This window comes from Carlito syrichta, unplaced genomic scaffold (genome assembly GCF_000164805.1).
Source record: "Carlito syrichta isolate Samal-C Ts95f unplaced genomic scaffold, Tarsius_syrichta-2.0.1 Scaffold301820, whole genome shotgun sequence".
In the NCBI taxonomy this organism is placed as follows: domain Eukaryota; kingdom Metazoa; phylum Chordata; class Mammalia; order Primates; family Tarsiidae; genus Carlito; species Carlito syrichta.
Window position 1 is genome coordinate 17,730 of NW_007245916.1, and position 5,783 is coordinate 23,512.

The following is a 5,783-nucleotide window of genomic DNA, read 5'->3' on the forward strand; positions in this document are numbered from 1 at the left end:
TGCACTCCAGTCTGGGTGACAGAGTGAGACTCCGAAAAAAAAAAATAAAAAAAAAATAAATAAATAAATAAATAAATAAATAAATAAATAAAATGTGGTTACCTTTGACATCTGTGCTTCTTGCTCACTATATTGTTTTGCAAGTTATAAAGACAATTATAAAAAAATAAAGCTGGTTTACTTTCATTCACATAAAAAATAACAATTCAAATAACACTTCAAAGCACACAGATTTTAACCAGCATTTTGCTCTGATGGTCCTGGTCAGTGAATGAAGAAAAAAAATACTGAGTGAAAACTCAGTATATTGTTTATTGGCAATTCTATCCTATATAGAAATATATTTTGTTTTAATGTATTTGTTATTTGTCCCAATAAGGGCAAAACAGGAATTAAAAGTTAATCAAAGCTCAAATGATAAAGCTGTACTATAATATTTTGTTCTTGAATTTTCTACTTCTGTCATTTGGAGAGTGTTACAAAAATTGGAAAGGTAGCATTTTGTGAATTGATTTGCTCTGACATGGAGAAACCCCAGCTCTTTTGCCATAGAGAAGCAATGCAAATTAAACACCAAGCCCACACTACTACAAATAACTATTCTAATCAACATGGCAGAATAAAATCTACACCTTCATCATAATCAGTCACTGGGGTCACTTGAGAGACAGTTTTATAGGCACTTTCTCTGAATAAGGAAGAACTCTTATACCTTAGCTGCCTTCTCTATATGGCTAAATTCATACCTATTCCCATTATGAATTTTAATAAGCAATTTTTAAGGTTTAACATAAATGTATTTAAAAGTACTCATTGTTTCTTATACTAAACCTAGTAGGGAAATAATATTCCTCAAATTTTATAGACAGAAAACTGAGGGACAGCTAGAGACAAAGTGTCTGTTAATTTTTTTTTTTTTTTTTTTGAGTTAGAGTCTCTCTCTGTCACCCAGACTGGAATGCAGTGGCATGCTCCCGGCCACCGCAGCCTCGACCTGCTGGGTTCTGGCGATCCTTCTGCCTCAGCCTTCTAAGGAGCTGGAACTACAGGCATGCACTACCACGCCTGGCTAATTTTTGATTTATTGTAGAGATGAGGTCTCGCCAAATTGCCCAGGTGGATCTCAAAACCGCAGTCTCAGGCAATCCACTTGCCTCGGCCTCCCAAAGTGCTGGGATTATAGGCTGAACCACCAAGCCTGGCCTGTCTGTTAATATTAAAGGAAGCTGGTGAAACAAGCTGATAATCAATTTGCCAGCTTTTGGTATCTTTGCAGATGTTCAGGTACATTTTTGGTGTTTCTTCTGCCTGCCTAGAATTCACCTAAAAATTAGAAGTTTAAAGTATATAAAAGGGTGGACTCAGAAGCCCATAAAGTATTCACAGGCAGATATTCCATGAGGAAAAGAATTGGATTCTTAAGTCCACCACACTTTGTCATCTATCAGAAACCACCCTTGAATATAGCAAATAGGTAAGGATTTCTGCTAGAAATGTTTTACTTTTACTTGATAAAACTTGGAATTTTGTGTCCTCAAGCCAAATACTTTGTGTATATATATTAGTTTCAGTCAGAATTAACTCTTAGATACAGAGACATATAAGTATATGACGGATGTAGCCACACTTGTTTCCACAGCAACAAAACATTTTCCCCCTGAGCTTAGTCCCTATGTCAATTTGGTGCTTTCATTCTGAATTTTGAAAATATTTTTTTTTTGAGTTGGAGTCTCTCTCAGCTGCACAGGCTGGAGTGCAGTGGCACACTCATGGCCACCCCTGTGTCGACCTCGACCTGCTGGGCTCCGGAAATCTTTCTGCTTCAGCCTTCCTAGTAGCTGGAACTACAGTCGCACGCTACCAAGCCCAGTTAATTTTTTTCTTTAATTTATTGTAGAGACGAAGTCTTGCCAAGTTGCCCGGTCTGGTCTTGAACCCACGGACTCAGGCAATTCACTCAATTTGGCCTCCCAAAGTGCTGGGATTACAGGCTGAGCCACTAAGCCCGGCCTGTGCTGGAAATTTATTAGTTCTTGATGACTTTGGATCTAGTCACGTGCTCTCTTGGGCTGGGTAATTTCTAGTAAAATCCCAAATCTAATTTGTGCTGTGTCAAAACTCTTTTTAAAAAAAGCGTAAAAATAGTTCCTCTTGCTTTATAATAAAACTTTATATTTGGCCGGGCTCGGTGGCTCAACCTGTAATCCCAGCACTTTGGGAGGCCGAGGTGAGTGGATTGACTGAGCCCGTGAGTTTGAGACCTGCCCAGGCAACTTGATGAGACCTCCTCTCTACAATAAATCAAAAATTAGCCGGGCTTGGTAGCACGCACCTGTAATTACAGCTACTCGGAAGGCTGAGGCGGAAGGATTGCTGGAGCCCAGCGGGTTGAAGCTGTGGTGGCTGGAAGTGTGCCACTGCACTCCAGTCTGGACGACCGAGTGAGACTCCAACTCAAAAAAAAAAAAAAAAAAACTTTATATTTTTTAAATATTGAATTTTGCCCAAAAATTATTTAGATAACTGCTTTTTGAAGTTTTTAGGGAATGTGGCTGTCATTTATACTTGATATTCAACACTTTTTAAAAGGTATCTTCTGAATTCCACAAGGTGATGGTGTTAATGAATCACTTTTATATCTCCTCTTGAGTTTCAAGAGCAGAACAATAACAGTCTTGGAAAGCAAGACAAATAAGATATGCAAATAAAGTAAAATATAGTCATGTATGGTGTAATGGCATTTTGGTCAACAATGGACCACAAAGACATTGGTGGTCCCATGAGATTATAACACTGTATTTTTACTGTATCTTTTCTTCTGTTTAGATAGACAAATACCTCTGTCTTACAATTGTGTTACTTATTAATATACTTATTAATCTTATTTATTATTAATAAATACTTATTAACTAGTTATTGTTAATTATTATCTATTTATTTATTATTAAGTACAGTAACATGCTGTATAGGTTTATAGCCTAGAAGCGTTAGGTTGTACCATATAGCCAAGGTGTGTAGTAAGTTCTACCATCTTGATTTGTGTAAGTACATTCTACGATGTTTGCACAACCAGAAAATTACCTAATGGTGCATTTCTTCATCTGCATTCCCATCCTTAAGCAACATATGACTGTACTAAGCTATAAAGGATAGGGCTATGTATAGTCTATAGCTCTCTATAGGAATTTTTGTAAACAATTGAAAATGCTAAAATATTGAAACCTGGAGCCGCAAAACAGCATGTAGCTAATGGCTCCATTCAAAGAAATTGTCACTTCTCTATTGTCCCTTTCATTAGTCACTGTCACTCTTTGGTTTTGCCAGTTTCATTTTTCCTCTAGGCAAACATCCTGTAAGGCATTAAAAAGAAGGGTGGGAGACTAATTAGTGTGTCAAGGGGAGCTAGAAGTATGGTGAGAAATTCAGAATCTCATTTTCCTTTCCCCCTTAGAATTGATTTTGCTGTCACCATTTAAAAAATAACAAATGGATGTGCTTCTATTATTTGATGGAGATAAAGTACTTTTTCCTTTCCAAGTATAATTTGTTGCAAATTCTGTTAACCAAAAATATATATCAAAATCAAAATTATTACAAATTTTGAATAAGTCTTAAATAGTCTAATTATTTGTGACTATGAAATTGATTGATTCACATTTGTTTATATCTGTAATTAGGATACATCCAAGCAGAAGTGAGGTAAAAGATATATAATCAGATTAAAGTGCTTGTCAGAAAAGTAATGATTTTTTTAAAAAGCTGTTCAACATGGGGAAAATTTTGCAACCTTGTATAAAAAGTATTCTATTTATATAGTTTGTTTAGTTGCAGATTGAGTCAGAGATAAGATATTGCTGTCTTTTAATCCATCTCTAGACTTCTGTCCTTCTAGGTAGAAAGTCTTGTTTCTAGTGTGGTTTGTGAATGTTGACAGGAAGTTTTCACAGGTTAAATCCTTTTTCTTTTCTTTCTTTTTTTGAAGAAGGGAGTGGACAGACACTGGTTCTCTCTATAAGCCCCTTTTATTTTATACAGAGAAATAGATGAAATTTGATTCCTTCACATTTTTATCTTGTTTTGATTGATATTCATTTCTTTCCTATTTATGTATTGGTGATATGGAAAGGTTACACTCTCTTGCCAGGGATGTCATTAATCTGAGGTATTAGGCATTGATGACCTGAATGTCAACCCTACACTGCAGTTTCACTACTTTGTAAGCTTTGCTAGTTTCTGCTTTTTCCTCTTGTTCTATTTCCCAAGTGATCAATTTCTGTAAGGAGTATTTGTTTCCAACTGAATTGCTTCTTTTGGTATAGTTTTATTTAAAGAGGTTGATTTATTCTCCCTGTCCTTCATCCAGAATGGTACCCTGATTTTACTTTATTATTTTACATTTATTTAATTACTTCAGTATTTTGATGACAAAGAATTTATATTCTCTGTGGTTTTTACCCCTTACGTTCTTGTAGAAAGTTGTTTTAGTGATAAACACTAAGGTTGATTAATAGAAAACTTGCAACATATGGTGGGAAGTTCTATTCATCTTTCTATAAGGAAGGTAGTCTCCTTCCTCCCTTCTTTCCTTTCTTTTTTTCTTTCTTTTCTGGCCTACTATATACAAGTTTTGCTACAGGAAAGCGTATATCAGAAAGGTGCCAGAGGTAAGGGAGCATTGGGTTACAAATCAGGGTGAATCCCATACCTATAAGCCTCAAAAAGATCAGATAGGTCCACATAAATTCTATATCCTTTAAGGAATGGATATAATTTTCTCTAAGTACCTTCAAAGTCTGACTTTCCTGATCATCTGTGAAAAAGCTTTTCTACAGAGCTTTTGGCAACTTTATTGGAAATGAGTTGGCTTTTATCAATTAAAAATAATTACTTTCTCCTAAGGGAAAACTGAAGGAAATTTTTAGGAGTTAGAAAATGGAAGAAAGATTGGGGAAGCACTAAGTGAAGAATGAGGTAGATGGAATCCATGTGGCTGAGTCCTGATGAGATGCTCAGGACTTTCTTTACCTTTGAGTCAGATTCATCTGCCTCACCCTGGCTGTGTTATTTTGAGTGCATACCCCAACCTTTCTGACTTCCAGTTTCTTCACATGTGAATGGAGAAATGGGCATATATTTTCCAAGCACATAATATTTACCCCAGACTACGTTCTCTTCAGAGCACAGATCTTGTCTTTTGCACCTTTCTGTTGAATGGATGCAGGAAAATTTACTCAAAAATATGCTTTTTGCCACAAGATCTCTCTGATCTTCGTGCCTCCACTAAGTTACAGAGAAGCTGCTTCCCCTCCTTTTCATCTCATTGTTATCTATTGCACAACAGAAGAGCAAGATGTGACCACACCTGAGCAAACCTTATTAGTATAATGACTGTCCAAGGATCACTTAATTTCCAAAGATAACTATTTGCAAGTCATTCTGGATTTTATCCATTCATTCACTGCCCCAACCATAGTTTGCCCCTTGGTAGAATTCTTGTCCTCCTCCTTGCTTAATCTGTTTTACCAGAATGCAAACCCCCATTCTTTCAGTAACCTTGAGATGGTATTTAAGTTTCTATAATTCATTGCTAAGTTGGGTCTTCATTCTGAAGGTACCACGAATACATATTAAATAAAATTTGTATGCCTTTTCTCCTATTAATCAATCTTACTTTATGTCAGTGATTTTTTTTCCAGCAAACCTTTGGGGAACCAACAGCTATGTTCCCCACACTATGCACCAGAATCTAATATAGTGTCTGGCACATAGTAGGTGCTCAGTAA